The sequence below is a fragment of the Tamandua tetradactyla genome, chromosome 7 (assembly GCF_023851605.1).
Source record: "Tamandua tetradactyla isolate mTamTet1 chromosome 7, mTamTet1.pri, whole genome shotgun sequence".
Taxonomy (NCBI): Eukaryota; Metazoa; Chordata; class Mammalia; order Pilosa; family Myrmecophagidae; genus Tamandua; species Tamandua tetradactyla.
In genome coordinates, this window is record NC_135333.1 from 38116591 (window position 1) to 38133569 (window position 16979).

Below are 16979 nucleotides of genomic sequence, written 5' to 3' on the forward strand. Positions count from 1 at the left end.
TTAGTTTGCGTTGGGAAATGGAGGGTGGACTACAGGGGGTCTGCCTAGTAGTAGGAGTCCCAGCAAGAGGGCTATTGTAATGGCTGGGCAACTAAACAGAATTTACAGGCCTGGGGAGGCTTATAGACTTCAGGGACAGAAGATGGTATCAGCTGCTGGCCTTGGGTCATTGCATTCTGAGGGTGTGGGAACAGCTAGACAGCAGGAGTCATCTGGGCAGGTGATGGTAGGATGCAATGGGGTCCCTGGTCGTGAACTGGTTTGTGTGGAGATTATGGATGGACCCTATCACTTGATGGGGATACCTGTGGATGTCCAGTGGGCAATGTCTAAGAGGCTGGAAGAATGGCGATGGTGCCATTATTCTGGCACATAGGTGGTGGTAGGAGCTCTGGGTGGGGACTGCCCTCCCTTCATTGCCCAAAGTGTGCATGGCAGGGCACTGAGTTCCCAGCAGGTCAGCGAACTTTGTGATGGAAGATGTCAGAGCTGCAGGAATAGGGCTAAACTAGCTTTCTTCCTATGTTTCAGATCCTAAACTCCAGCACCAGGCCATCAGGTTGCACATGAACCAGAACATGATCGATGCTGCTGGCCTCCCCATGCCCCTCTGGGTCTGGATGTCCACTCTGTGGACTGTCCACTAGGGCCCAAAGCTGAGGCTGCCCAGTGATCCATCCTCCAGTCTGGCATAATCATCTTCTCAGACAGCATACTGCCAGTGTAGGAGGGCTGGAAAAGAGTGTCTGAGTCATTTGGAGAGATGAGTTTAGGTGCTAAAACCTTCCCAACCTTTGTGAAGTTTCCTCTCTTCTGCCTTTTAATGAGTGATGCTTCAGATACATAGAACTCTAATATCTGTACTAAATTTATAATTTATTTTTAAAAAAAAACGTGTTATAGAATTGTTTTTCTAAAAATCTAGGAAGACACTTTTTTTTACAAAATCTACCTTTTCTGAAAATTGAGTATCTAAGTGTCTGGGTCAGCTGGATCAGTTGCTTGGAACAAGGCATCCGGGAAAGTCAAGGAAGAATGGTGCATTGTTGGCTCTGTGCTTTAGTTTGCAAAAGCTGCCAGAATGCAATGTACCAGAAATGCATTGGCTTTGATAAAAGGAAGTTAGTAAGTTGCACATTTATAATTCTAAGACCATTAAAATTCCCAAACTAAGGCATCTAAAGAAAGACACCTTGATTCAAGAAAGGCTGATGGGTCCAGAACACCTTTGTCAGCTGGGAAGGCACATGACTGGTGCTGGCTGGGGTCTTTGGCTTTTCATTTCATATGGCTTCCCTCGGGGCATCTTCTTCCTTCATCTCCAAATGTCTGGATCTCATGTTGGCTCTGTCGGCACTGAAATTTTTTTCCAAAGCAGTTCCTTCTTAAAGGGCCCCAGTAAGTGACCCCACCTTGAATGGGTGGAGACACATCTCCATGGAAACCACCTAATAAAAAGGTCCCACCCACAACTGGGTGGGCCACATTTCCATGAAAACAACTTAATCAAAGAGATCACACCCAACAACATTGAATGGTGATTAAAGAACATAGCTTTTCTGGTGTACACAATACTTTCGAACCAACACACTCTGTTTCACAGCCATCTTAATGGACTGTCCAGTGTGAGGGCACTAAAATGACTAGTGTTTGGACAGCTGGGGTTCTCCTGGCTGGGGACTGAGATGGCCTTTGCCTCTGTGTACTCCTGAGGTTTTGGGGATGGAGGTGGCAGCAACCAGGATATTCATCCTCTGGGAAGGGAGACAAAGAACCAAAGGCAGAGGGCACAGATTAAGATTAAGAACATGTCTTTTGTCTGGGGACAGCATTCAGTCTTGTGAGGAAAGAGAATATAAACTCCTTTGTCTTGAATGCAGCTAGAACCCTGACAAAAGGTAGGTGTGCAATAAATAAGTGCTGGATGTGGAAATGATGAACCAACACATGAATTCTGGGTACCAGTGAGCTGACTCAGGACCCAGAAGATAAAGTGAAACCCAAGGCTAGGTTAGGGCCAAGTAGCCCTAATGGGAGGTGCTGTGCTCAATACAGAAGATGAATGAGGCACGAGGGACCCTGGCAGAGCTGGGTCTGGGAGAGGCATTTCCCCAGGACAGCACCATGGCTACTTCCTCCCGAGATTGGTCAGCTGCAGACTTCAGCACATACTCTGGAGTCAGGGAGAAAGTAAGCAGCCTGGTTGCTGGACCCATGCCAGGAGTCCTTTGGGGCTCCTGCTGTCTTCAGGTGAGGAAAACGGTGTCTTGGAGCTGGGGGTGGGGGGATAGGAGCGGAGGGGTGGGAGTGGCAGGGCTGGGATATACTTGGAAGGTGAAACCTACAGGATGAAATAAGTTAACACATGGAAGCTGTTTGGCACAGACGCCAGCACAGAGGAAGTGCTCGATAGCTTTAGCTATCATTGTTATCGTTATTAGCACCTTGGTTATTTTTCTTACAGCCATCTGTTTTTCTGTACTTGGGGAGGAGGCAGTAATGACTTTCTCTAGAGCCACATTTTAATGATAGGAAGGGATATGTTGGCCCAACTTTTAAGAAGTTAACCAGTGGAAAAGTCAATTGTGGTCAAGGAGGACCCCATGTGTTGGGGAGGGGTTGGAATTAGGAGAGCAAGAATGGGCACTTTCCAAGAAATGGGAGCACATGGGCAGACCATTCTGAGCATGGATGTAGGGTTGGCCATGTGGAGAGAAGACATCCATGGGCAGAGATGGACAGAGCGTGCCCAAAGGTGCTATCATAAACATGAGGCCCAACACCAAACTCAAACCAGAGGGTGAAGGGGTGACAGCCCTGAGGCCGGCATGGGAGGCAGCAGGAATGGTGAAGGGATCCTTGGGGAACAGGTGAAGTCAGAGCAGAACAGAGGAAGGGACAGGAGATTAAGCCACCCCTCCCATGGCCACCAAGACTCGGGGTTCAACTTCATTAAGGGAACCCTGGTCAATACTGAAACTGCATTTCCACCTCTGATTGGACCAGATTAGCACTCTCCATAAACCACATCCTCAGGAATACTGGTATTCCTACGGATGTTACTAGGTGGCTTTATCAGTTAGGATAAGCTAGATTCTACTTTGTTAATGAAAAACTCCAGAAGGTTTACTTCTCACTCATGCTCCATGTCCATTAGACCTACTTTAAATTGTCTTCATACCCAGATCTACCATTTGTGGGGATCATGGATCACCACGGTGGTATAAAGAGGGTACAATTCTTAAAGGTTTTCACCAGAAGTCACATATATCCCTTCTGCTCATGATCTGTCCACCAGAGCAAGTCACATAACCAGGGTCAGGAAAATGTAATTCTACCTTGGGTCCAAAATAGAAGAAACAACTACTGGTGAACAGAACCATTGAAGGCCACAGCTAGCCTCAAAATTAGAAATAAGAAAAGCCTCCAAGATGTAATAAACCCAAGAAATACAAGTTAAGGCAAATTCAACAGAGATATCTACTGCAGGGCTTCTCAGAGCCTTTAATATACTGATGTACACTGTCACCCTCAGAGACAGTGTTCACTTGGGGGTAAAGCCTATGATTTTGTTTTGCTGATGTCCTCTCCCACTTGGGCCTGGTGACTGGCACACAGTGGACTCTCACACATTTGGCTCATGCTCTTGTCGTGATCTGCAGGACAACCTCACGGCTGAATTTTAGAAGAGGTATACTTGACCTAAGAATAAAGAGACAAGAGCAAAAAGATGATTATTTGGGGAAAGAAAATCTGCTTGTTCTGTGATCATGGTGTGCTGGGCCCCACACTTTATCTCATTCAATCCTCAGTGTAACGTTCTGCCTTAAGACCTCCTGTCTTCCCTGCTTCACAGACTGCGAAACTGAGACTCAGGAATGAATTCTGAATAATCGTCCAGCTTATTTGACTTGTGCTTAAAATTTGTCAATCTACATATTCTTTGGAAATCCCTGCCAAAGTTTTCAAACCTAAAATCGCCTTTGAGTATGAGCGGGGACCAGTGAGAACACAAAAGCCCTACTCTGGTGGTCAGGGGAATATGTCCTGGGTCCCAGAAGCTGGGCATGTGGGTACTAAGCCAGGCACGGGATGGCTGGCAAAGTTCCTGGTTGTGGAACTGCTCATAAACAAAGCAGAGGATCCTGCCAGCAGGGCAGCGTCTGAACTCCCTTCAGGCATATATATGGCAGCTGAAGCCTCTTGTGCATGCCAGATCCTCACTCTCCGCTCCTTTAAAAAGCACCTGAAGAAGGGAATCCAGAATGGGGAGGCTTCTGAGACATCACCCACTTTAGCCCTCTGCCCAATCCCTGTGAAATGTGAGCAGCATTTGGAGATGATGATGAATGTAGTGTGTGTCAGACACTCCTAGGCTCGGGTATCACCTCACCTGCAAGCTGTGGGACTTAGGATGAATCCTTTCCTCTCTCTCTGAGCCTCAATTTCATCTCCTATGAAAGGCTGGCAGTAACAGTTTCCTCTTTACTGTGATGGGTAAATGAGACCATTTATGAAAAGCACTTAGCACGGTTCCTACTCACAGTTCCAGGTATAGCAATGCCCAGGTTCTCTCGGAGCCTGGCACAACTTTTCATATATTAACTCAATGATCTTACAAGCAAATCCATGAGGCAGAGACTGTCACTACCTTCATTTTATGCAAAGGAAATCAGCCCAGAAAGTTGCAAGCCTTGCCCAAAGCCACACAGCTTAGAAATGTTAAAACCCCGACTGAAATTCATAGATCGATCTGTAAAGCCCATTTTCATAACTACTCAATGGGAACTCATCTCCCACTACCCTGACAATTGACTATACAGTATGTGATAAAACCCTACAGATGCTCAGAACCTATTACTTGATATTGTGAAATATAATCAGATTTTTTTTTAATCGTGGTAGAACTGGCCGACACCTTAGCAATCCTGTTCCATCATTTTGCTGGGGAGAACACTGACACTCAGAGAGGGTGTCACACACCTGTGCTCCCATAGCTAATCGCTGGCCCAGTTCTACTTTCTCACAGTGCACGTTACTGCCACCTTCTTCTCTAGCTGTATTAGTCAAGGTTCTCTAGGGAAACAGAACCAACAGGAATATCTGTGAATATGAAATTTTATAAAGGTGTCACACACAACTGTGGAGATGTACAAGTCCAGATTCCATACGGCAGGCTGCAAGCTGACAGCTCCAATGAAGGTCTTCAATGAATCCCCCAGGAGAGGCAGGCTGGCTGAAGTGGAGAGAGAGATTCTCTTTTCCAACTTCTCCTGTAAAGCCTTCAGCTAATTACATTAAACATCACTAACTGCAGGAGACACTCCCCTTGGCCAACTGCAAGTGTAATTAGTCATGGGTGCAATCAACATGCTGATGATTTGATAAACTAGTCTTCTGGTTTTTTACCCAGCTATGAAGTGTCCTTATAGTAATGGTTAGGCCCTGTGCTTGCTTACCAGACAGCTGGACACCATCACTTGGATAAGCTGACACATGAACCCAAACCACAACACTAGCCACGCCCAATCTCTGCAGCCTGTTCTCCAGGGCTGGCCCTGCATACCTTTCTCCATTCACGGGAGGCTTTGCATTTTATGGAACATTTGTTACATCTGATGATAGCACAGTATTATATCTGCACTACTAATTTAAAATCCATGGTTTTCACCATCAAGGTATCCCCTGATACTGTGTCAAACTTTAAGGACACCAAAATCAATAGGCATGCCCTTAATACTGAGGCTTACTCTTGTGAAGCTTATGTAGGTAGTGGAGAAGCTTAGACTTCCTATAAGCATGCCTAAGAGTTACTTCTGGAGGACCTCTATTGTTGCTCAGATGTGGTTTCACTCTCTCTAGGCCTAACTCTACAATTGAAATCATTGCCTCCCCCGCCTACGTGGGACATGACATCCTGGGGTGAAAGTCTCCCTGGTGACATGGGAGATGATTCCCAGGCATCAATCTGGCCCTGGCATGTGGGATCAACAATTTCATCCAGACCAAAAAGGGGAAAAGAAGTGTAACTAATAAAGTATCAGTGGCAGAGAGAGTTCAAATAGAGTTGAGAGGCTACTCTGGAGGCTGCTCTTACACAAGCTTCAGTAAGACCTTGCTACCTATCATAACCTGCCAAACCCCAACCAGGACCATTCCAGCCAATCTTAAAGAACATGTAGGGCAATATATAAGATTCCAGAAAGGTTCCATGTACTACAGTAACTTTTCAGAAACCTACAACCTCCAGATGGTCCCTGGCCCAGATAAGTCCTGAAACTTAGGGGGCCTAGCCTCTCCAGAACATCATATAGTTCCATCTCCCCACCCCATATTAGTGACAGACCCTTCCAATATGAAAAAATTAGAATGGCCATAGCCCAAAACCCCTAAAAAGAGGATGGAAAGATCAATGGTGATGGTGGAGTTATACAGTGAAGATATAATTTAACAAATGAATATGAATGCCGAATCATTAAATTGATATCTCTTTTAGTCTCCAGGATCTTAGAGCAGCTAGAAGTATAAACCTAAAATTATGGAATTGTAACCCATGTCAAACTCTGAAATATGTTCTACAACTAATTGTGGTGCTGTGCTTTGAAATTTATTGCTTTTTTGTATACATACTATTTTTCACAAAAAAAGGAAAAAAGTCTATTGTGATGATAAAAAATATATATATTTAAGCCTTCTAGCCTCCTATATTCTGGAACAGCTAGAAGGAAAAAAATATGAGAGGATCATATGGTAGCCAAACTCTGGGATCTGTCCTGTAACTACTTGTTGAAGAGTGCTTTGAAAACTATTTATTTCTTTGCTTTGTATATTTGTTATACTATACAATAAAAAAAGTAAAAAAAAAAAAAAGTCCATGGTTTAACTTGGGGTTCACTGTGTAGTGTAGTCCCATGGATTTTTTTAAAGATTTTATTCTGTTACCATATATGCAATATTACAATTCCCCTTTTAATCATATTCACACATATATTTTAGTGCTGTTAACTGCAATCATAATGGATAATGGTTATGCTACCATCACCATCATCCATTACTTAAACATTTCCATTATTCCAAATAGGAAACCTGTACATTTCCAGCCTTAACTTCCCATTTCCTATGCCTCCAACCCTCATCCCCTGGTAACCTATATTCTAAGTTCTGACTCTATGAGTTTGCTTATTCTAATTGTTTTAAAGCAATGAGAGCATATAATATTTGTACTTTTCTGTCTGGCTTATATCATTCTATATGAAGTCTTCAAGGCTTACCTACATTGCTTCATGTATCAGGACTTCATTCTTTTTATGGCTAAATAATATTCCATTGTAGCTACAAATCACATCACATTTTATTTATCCATTCACTGGTTGGTGAATATTTGAGATACTTCTATTTTTTTTTTTGGCAATTCTGAATAATGCCATTATGAACATCACTGTGCAAATATCTGCTCAAGTACCTGCTTTCAAGTCTCTTGGGTACATGCCTAGTAGTGGGAATGCTGGGTCATATGGTAATTCTTTATCTAGCTTTCTGAAGAACCACCAACTCTTCCACAGTAACAGCACCATTTTCTCTTGTCAACAGAAATGAATGAGTGTTCCTTTTTCTCCAAATTCTCTCTAATTCTGGTTATTTGCCATTTTTGTTTTTTTTTTTTTAATAGCAGCCATTCTAATTGGTGTGAAATAGTATTTCATTGTGGCTTTGATTTTTATTTCCCTGATGGCTACTAATGTTGAACATCTTTTCATACGCTTTCTGGCTATTTATATATCTTCTTTGAAGAGATGTTTATTCAAGTCTTTTATCCATTTTTAATTGGGTTTTTCATCTTTTTAAGTTCAAGGATTTCTTTATATGTTCTGGATATTAAAACATTTCTCGGTATTGTAATTTATTCTAATAAATTGTCTTTTAAAGTAAAAAAATAGCCTTTATCACATATTTTGTTTCCAAATATTTTCTCCCAACATGTAGGCTGTCATTTTACTTTCTTGATAAAGTTCTTTGAAAACAAAAGTTTCTAATTTAGATGAGATTCCACTTATCTATGTTTTTTTTTTCATTGCTTGGGCTTTGCAAGACTTTACTAAGTCTAAAAAATCATTCCCTGAGGTCCTGAAAATATTCTCTAAGTTTCCTTCTAGAGGTTTGAGAGTTCCAGGATAAGATCTTTAATCATTTTGAGTTGACTTTTATATATGATGTCAGGTAGAGGTCCCCCTTCAAATGTAGATCCAGTTTTCTGAGAACCATTTGTTGAAGAGATTATTCCTTCCCAATTGAGTGGTCTTTGCCACCTAGTCAAAAATCAATTGGCGGGTACATGGGTGGTTCAGTGGTAGAATGCTTGCCTTCCATGCAGGAGACCCAGGTTCAATTCCTGGATCATGCACCCAAAGAAAGAAAATCAATTGGCCATAAGTGTGAGGGTTGATTTGTGAGCTCTTAATTCTATTCCATTGATTTATGTAGCTTTCACCAGTACCATGCAGTTTTGATTATTGTGGTCCGTAATAAGTTTTAAGATCAGGAAGTCTGACGCCTCCAACTTCATTCTTCTTTTTCAAGTTGGCTTTGACTATTTGGAGTCCCTTACATTTTCATATAAATTTGATGACTGACTTTTCCATTTCTGTGAAGGCTATTGGGATTTTGACTGGGATTGCATTGAATCTATAAATGGCTTTGGGTACTACTGACATCTTAGCAATCTTTAGTCTTCCAATCCATGAACATGGAGCATCCTTCCATTTATTTAGGTCTTTCAAAATCGATTTTAGCAATGATTTGAAATTTTCTATGTACAAGTCCTTTACATCCTTGCTTAGATTTATTCCCAGATATTTTCTTCTTTTAGTTGCTATGGTGAATAGAATTTTTTTCTTGATTTCCTCCTCTGATGGTTCAATCGCTTGTATATAGAAACACCACTGATTTGGGGGAGCTGACCTTGTTCACCTCTACGTGGCTAATTAATTTATTAGCTCTAGTAGCTTTGTTATAGATTTTTCAGAACACTCTCTATATAGCATCATTTCATCTGAAAATAGTAAAAGTTTTACTTCTTCCTTTATAATTTGGGTGTCTTTCAATTTTATTTTTATTGCATAATTGCCCTGGCTAGAATTCCACTATATGTTGAAAAACAGTGGTGACAACTGACATCCTTGTTTTATTCTTGATATTAGAGGGAAAGATTTCAGTTCTTCACCACTAAGTGAGATATTAACTGTGGTCTTTTCATATATACCCTTAATCATGTTGAGGAAATTTCCTTCTATTCCTAGCGTTTTTATCATGAAACGTTGCTGTATTTTGTCAAATGCATTTTCTGAATCAATTGAGATGATCATGTGATTTTCTCCTTTCATTCTGTTAATATACTCTATTACATTAATTGATTTTCTTATGTTGAAACAACTTTGCATACCAGAGCATATCTCACTTGATCATGGTGCATAATTATTTAAATAAGTGGTTGGATTCAGTTTGCTAGTATTTTGTTGAGGATTTTTGCATCTACATTCATAAAAGATGTTGGTCTGGACTTCCAGGCCAAGATGGCAGCTTAACAATGTGCGCGTTTTAGTTGGTCGTCCAGAACAACTACTAAATAACCAGAAACAGTACAGAACAGCTCCTGGGGCCATGTCAGTGACCGGACACACAGCGTACCCCAGTCTGGACCAGCTGGACAGGATGCGAGCTCCCCCAGAACCGTGAGTTCCCAAAGCCGGGGCAGCCGGCGCCCCTCCCCCACAGGCTGCTTTCCAGAGGGGAAAGGAAAGGGACTTTACCAGCAGCAGGGGCTGGACCCAACCAAACGCCAATTGTGGAATTAATTAACACATTCTGACAACTAAAATTAGGCCCCCAGCTCGGGTGAAACTGGTCAAAGCAGAGGTTGCTGATTTTTGCCCTGGCACCAAGGGGGGAGGGCTGATGGAAAAAGAAAAAGAAAAAAGAAACAGGTTTTTGTGGCTATATTTCTACAAAGGCTTGACTGCCTTTGGATACAGCAGCAGGGCTTCTCATGCTGCAACTGCCCCGGGCATAGGCAGAAACAAGCTCGACTGAGGGCTTGTCTGGAGACTGTGCTTTCCCCAGGGGAGAGGTGAAGCCCAACTCAGGTAGAATCGATCCCTCAAGGAATTTTGACAATGGCTTGGTAATTGGAAGCCATTAAAACCAGCCTACAATCTCTCCTCTGTCTCCACCAGGTCCCCCTCAGGAAGAGTCCACCAAAGTTAAAGGTACCGCATCATCTTATGCTGGTGGGACCTACAGGCAGACAAGCACCTCATACTGGGCAGGACAAGAAAAACAGTGTCCAGAGACTTCACAGGAAAGTCTTTCAACCTGCTGGGTCTCACCCTCAGGAAAAACCAATGCAGGTGACTCGTTCCTCCTGATAGGAGGCCAGTTTGGTCTGGGAAAATCTGACTGGAGACCATAATACCTATGGATACCCTCCTAAGGGGGTGGCGGGGAGGCACCATACAAGCAGGGCAAGAAACAAGAAAACAAGAACTGAAAAATTCTCCTTTGTTAAACAAAACCTACGCTAGAGGTCCAGAAAAAGATGAACTGAATGTCAAAGAACAGATAGGCAACAAATTCATTTAGCAAGAAAACCCTAGGTAAAAGAAGTGAAAGCAATCTCCAGAATAAACTAATTAAGGTAATTAAATGCCTAGACACTAGCAAAAAATAACAAATCACACTAGGAAAATTGAAGATATGGCCCAGTCAAAGGAATAAACTAACAATTCAAATGAGATCCAGGAGTTGAAACAATTAATTCAGAATATACGAAGAGACATGGAAAGCCTCATCAAAAACCAAATCAATGAATTGAGGGAGGATATAAAGAAGGCAAGGAATGAGCAAAAAGAAGAAATTGAAAGTCTGAAAAAACAAATCACAGAACTTATGGGAATGAAAGGTATGGTAGAAGAGATGAAAAAAAAATGGAAACCTACAATGGTAGATTTCGAGAGGCAGAAGATAGGATTAGTGAACTGGAGGACAGAACATCTGAAATCTGACAAGAAAAAGAAAATATAGGGAAAAAATTCAAAAATATGAGCAGGGACTCAGGAAACTGAATGACAATATGAAGCGCACAAATATACATGCTGTGGGTGTCACAGAAGGAGAAGAGAAGGGAAAAGGAGGAGAAAAACTAATGAAGGAAATTATGACTGAAAATTTCACAACTCTTATGAAAGACTTAAAATTACAGATCCAAGAAGTGCAGCATACCACAAAGAGAATAGATCCAAATAGACGCACTCCAAGATATTTACTAATCAGAATGTCAGAGGTCAAAGAGAAAGAATCTTGAAAGCAGCAAGAGAAAAGCAATCCATCACATACAAGGGAAGCCTAATAAGACTATGCATAGATTTCTTAGCAGAAACCATGGAGGCAAAAAGACAGTGGGATGATATATTTAAATTATTAAAAGAGAAAAACTGCCAACCAAGAATTCTATATCCAGCAAAATTGTCCTCCAAAAATGAGGGAGAAATTAAAACATTTTCAGACAAAAAAATCACTGAGAGAATTTGTGACCAATAGACCAGCTCTGAAAGAAATACTAAAGAGAGCACTAGAGACAGATACGAAAAGACAGAAAAGAGAGGTGTGGAGAAAAGTATAGAAAGGAAGACTATGAGTAAAGGTAAAAAGAAGGAAAATTAGATATGACATACAAAATCCAAAAGGCAAAATGGTAGAAGAAAGTACTACCTGTACAGTAATAACACTAAATGTTAATGGATTAAACTCCCCAATCAAAAGACACAGACTGGCAGAATGGATTAAAAAACAGAACCCATCTATATGCTGTCTCTACACAAAAGACATGAGAGCAAGGACACATACGGACGTTTGCACACCAATGTTTATAGCAGCATTATTTACAATTACCAAGAGATGGAAACAGCCAAAATGTCCATCAACAGACAAGCGGCGAAACAAACTGTGGTATATACATATGTCATGGTTAGGGACAGGTGTCAACTTGGCCAGGTTGTGGTACCTGTTCATCTGCTTGGGCAAGCGCTGGCCTGTCTGTTGCAATGAGGACATTTCATAGGATTAGGTCATGATCACGTCAACTACATCCACAGCTGATTCCATTTTAATCAGCCAAAGGGGAGTGTCTTCTGCAATTAGTGATGCTAAATCCAATCATGGGAAGCCTTTTAAGGAGGACTCAGAGGAGACAGGTTCCATTCCTGCTTTGGCTGGTGAGCCTCTCCTGTGGAGTTCATCCAGGCCATCCATTGGAGTCATCGGCTTCGCAGCCTGCCCTGTGGATTTTGGACTCTGCGTTCCTATGGTCACGTGAGACACTTTCATAAATTTTATATTTGCAAGTGTTCCCTGTTGGTTCTGTTTCTCTAGAGAACCCTAACTAATACATCTTAGTACCGGGAGTGGTTCTTAAGGAACAGAATCTTAAAAATGGGTTTTTATGAATGGTTTTCTACTCTGACTGGGCTCAGAGACACTAAGGACTCTGATTCCCGTAATCAGAATGACACTCCCAATCCATGCACTGAGTTGGCAAAGGAGATAGTCAAAATATCATCATTCGATTCTCCTAATGCTTCGCTTGTACGAAGCCAGACTCTGGGGGATAATGTTTTTGACACCTTTACAGAGTTTTGTAGAAATAAGAGTTATAGAGATGTTGGTTGGTTGTTGTTAGATACACTGTCTACATTAAAGGGTGAAAGGGATGGGCTTAAGGCTTCAAACAAGAAGCTTAAGTGCCGTCTGAAAGATGTAGAGGTTTCTATGAGTATCCTGAAGGAAAATTTTATTTCCTGTAGCCGTAGACTTGAGATCTCTGAAAATCAGACTCAGAATCTTATTGTTAGAGTAGCAACTTTACAACGTAAACTGAAATCTCAGTCTTGCACGGTGTCTGCTGTTAAAGTGAGGGCATTGATTGGAAAGGAGTGGGACCCTGAAAAATGGGATGGTGACATATGGATTGATAATGATGTTGGAGGTGAGGTTGAAACCCTAGACCATGCTGAGCCTTCTTTAGATAACCCTGTAATAGTCTTCCCTGAGGACATAGCTGCCCCACCTCCAGCCTGCCTTGAGGAATTGGCCACCCAACCTCCTCCTGAAGGGATTAGCCCTAGAGTTATTAATCCTGTTTCACCAGATGAAACTGCAAATGAAAGCCCTGAAGCAAATGGCTTGGAAGATATTTCTAATTCTTTTCATGACCCACTCCCACCACCCGTCATTTCTTCTAGACCTATAACTAGACTAAAGTCCCAACAGGCCCCTAAAGGTGAGGTACAAAGTATCACACATGAGGAGGTACGTTATACTCCAAAAGAACTGTGTGAGTTTTCCAATTTATATAGACAGAAATCAGGGGAATATGTGTGGCAATGGATTTTAAGAGTGTGGGATAATGGTGGGAGGAATATAAGGCTGGATCAGGCTGAATTTATTGATATGGGCCCACTAAGCAGAGATTCTGCATTCAATGTTATAGCTCGAGCAGTTAGAAAAGGTGTTAACAGCTTGTTTGGGTGGTTGGTTGAAACATGGATCAAAAGGTGGCCAACATTACCTGAGGTTGAAATGCCAGAACTGCCCTGGTATAATGTAGATGAGGGGATCCAGAGGCTTAGAGAGATTGGGATGTTAGAGTGGATTTATCATGCAAAGCCTGCTCTTACACCCCAGGAATGTCCAGAGGATGCACCTTTTACCAGAACAGTGAGAAATAAATTTGTGAGACTAGCACCATCATCCCTCAAGAGCTCTGTGGTTGCACTTCTCTGTAGGTCAGATATTACTGTAGGAACTGCTGTCACTGAGCTGGAATCCTTAAACACAATGGGGATGACAGGATCCCGAGTTGGCAGAAGCCAGGTGGCAGCACTTAATCACCAAAGACAGGGTAGACGTGGGTATTATAATAGACAACAAACTCAAAGGAGGCATCAAAATTATATGACACGCAGAGATTTGTGGCATTGGCTAGTAAATCATGGGGTGCCTAGAAATACAATAGAAGGGCAGTCTACTAAATTCTTGTTGGAGCTGTATAAACAAAAGAGTTCTAGGTCAAGGGAACAGAAGTCTAACCTGAATTACAAAAACACAGAGTCACGGCCCCTTAACCAATTTCCAGACTTGAAACAGTTTACAGACCCTGAGCCCCTTGAATGAAGGGGAGGCCAGGTCCCTATGGGGAAGAAACCTGTTACACTGCCACAAATTTATACTGTTAACCTTCCTCTAAGTCTTCCCCAAGGAGACCAACGGCCTTTTACCAGGGTAACTGTGCATTGGGGAAAAGGAAATGATCAGATATTTCGGGGATTATTAGACACTGGTTCAGAAGTGACATTAATTCCAGGGGACCCAAAACGTCACTCTGGACCACCAGTCAGAGTGGGGGCTTATGGAGGCCAGGTGATCAATGGAGTTTTAGCTCAGGTCCATCTCACAGTGGGTCCAGTGGGCCCCCGGACCCATCCTGTAGTTATTTCCCCAGTTCCAGAATGTATAATTGGCATAGACATACTGAGCAACTGGCAGAATCCCCATGTTGGTTCTCTAACTCGTGCAGTGAGGGCTATTATGGTGGGAAAGGCCAAGTGGAAGCCACTAGAACTGCCCCTACCAAGCAAAATAGTAAATCAAAAGCAATACCGTATTCCTGGAGGGATTGCAGAGATTACTGCCACTCTTAAGGACTTGAAAGATGCAGGGGTGGTGATTCCCACCACATCCCCATTCAACTCTCCTATTTGGCCTGTACAGAAAACAGATGGGTCTTGGAGAATGACAGTGGATTATCGTAAACTCAACCAGGTGGTAACTCCAATTGCAGCTGCTGTTCCAGATGTAGTATCATTGCTTGAGCAAATCAATACATCCCCTGGTACCTGGTATGCAGCTATTGATCTGGCAAATGCTTTTTTCTCAATAGCTATTACTAAGGACCACCAGACACAGTTTGCTTTCAGCTGGCAAGGTCAGCAATACACTTTCACTGTCCTACCTCAGGGGTATATCAACTCTCCAGCCCTATGTCATAATCTTGTTCGCAGAGACCTTGATCATTTCTGCCTCCCACAAGACATCACACTGGTCCATTATATTGATGATATCATGTTGATTGGACCTAGTGAGCAAGAAGTAGCAACTACTCTAGATTTACTGGTAAGGCATTTGCGTGTCAGAGGATGGGAGATAAATCCAACAAAAATACAGGGGCCTTCCACCTCAGTAAAATTTCTAGGTGTCCAGTGGTGTGGGGCATGTCGAGATATCCCTTCTAAGGTGAAGGATAAATTGCTGCATCTGGCCCCTCCCACAACCAAAAAAGAGGCACAATGCCTAGTGGGTCTTTTTGGATTTTGGCGACAACATATTCCTCGTTTGGGTGTGCTACTCCAGCCCATTTATCGAGTGACCAGAAAAGCTGCTAATTTTGAGTGGGGACCTGAACAAGAGGAGGCTCTGTGACAGGTCCAGGCTGCTGTGCAAGCTGCTCTGCCACTTGGGCCATATGATCCAGCAGATCCAATGGTGCTGGAAGTGTCAGTGGCAAATAGAGATGCTGTCTGGAGCCTTTGGCAGGCCCCTATAGGAGAATCACAATGCAGACCCTTAGGATTTTGGAGCAAAGCCTTACCATCTGCTGCAGGTAACTACTCTCCTTTTGAGAAACAGCTTTTGGCCTGCTACTGGGCCTTAGTAGAGACTGAACGCTTAACCATGGGCCACCAAGTTACCATGAGACCTGAGTTGCCTATCATGAGTTGGGTGTTGTCTGACCCACCAAGCCATAAAGTTGGGCGTGCACAGCAGCACTCTATTGTAAAGTGGAAATGGTATATACGAGATAGAGCCAGAGCAGGTCCTGAAGGCACAAGTAAGTTACATGAAGAAGTGGTACAAATGCCCATGGTTTCCACTCCTGCTGCCACATTACCTTCTCTTTCCCAGACCAGAGCTATGGCCTCTTGGGGAGTTCCTTACAGTGAATTGACTGAGGAAGAGAAAACTCGGGCCTGGTTTACAGATGGTTCAGCACGATATGCAGGTACCACCCGAAAGTGGACAGCTGCAGCATTACAACCCATTTCTGGGGTGTCCTTGAAGGACAGTGGTGAGGGCAAACCCTCCCAGTGGGCAGAACTTTCAGCAGTGCACCTGGTTGTTCATTTTGCTTGGAAGGAAAACTTGCCAGAGGTGCATTTGTATACTGACTCATGGGCTGTTGCTAATGGTTTGGCTGGATGGTCAGGGACTTGGAAAGACCATAATTGGAAAATTGGTGACAAAGAGGTCTGGGGAAGAAGTATGTGGATAGACCTTTCTGAGTGGGCTAAAAACATGAAGATATTTGTGTCCCATGTGAATGCACACCAGAGGATGACTTCAGCAGAGGAAGATTTTAATAATCAAGTGGATAAGATGACCCGTTCTATGGATACCAGTCAGCCTCTTTCCCCAGCAACTCCTGTTATTGCCCAATGGGCTCATGAACAAAGTGGTCATGGTGGTAGGGATGGAGGTTATGCATGGGCTCAGCAACATGGACTTCCACTCACCAAGGCTGACCTGGCTACAGCCACTGCTGAGTGCCCAATCTGCCAGCAGCAGAGACCCACACTCAGCCCCCGATATGGCACCATTCCCCGAGGTGACCAGCCAGCTACATGGTGGCAGGTTGATTACATTGGACCACTCCCTTCATGGAAGGGGCAGCGATTTGTTCTAACTGGAATAGACACATACTCTGGATATGGGTTTGCTTTCCCTGCACGCACTGCTTCTGCCAAAACTACTATCCGTGGGCTTACAGAATGCCTTATCCATCGTCATGATATTCCATATAGCATTGCTTCGGATCAAGGAACACACTTCACAGCAAATGAAGTGCGGGAATGGGCACATGCTCATGGAATTCT

The 16979-nt window shown here is 42.9% G+C and overlaps 1 long non-coding RNA gene across 2 annotated transcripts in view; it reads right to left on the reverse strand.

Annotated features, from left to right (window-relative positions):
* Window positions 1-3474: 3474 nt before the first annotated feature.
* Window positions 3475-16979, reverse strand: part of LOC143691104 (uncharacterized) — a 75502-nt gene continuing 61997 nt past the window's right edge. Inside the window, exons 3-4 of one of the 2 annotated variants that reach the window (XR_013179349.1) lie at window positions 4394-4488; window positions 3475-3702 (exon numbers count right to left, since the gene is read on the reverse strand). This is a non-coding gene — a long non-coding RNA (uncharacterized LOC143691104). The remainder of the gene's footprint in view (window positions 3703-4393; window positions 4489-16979) is intronic. The other variant, XR_013179346.1, reaches the window with a different exon arrangement.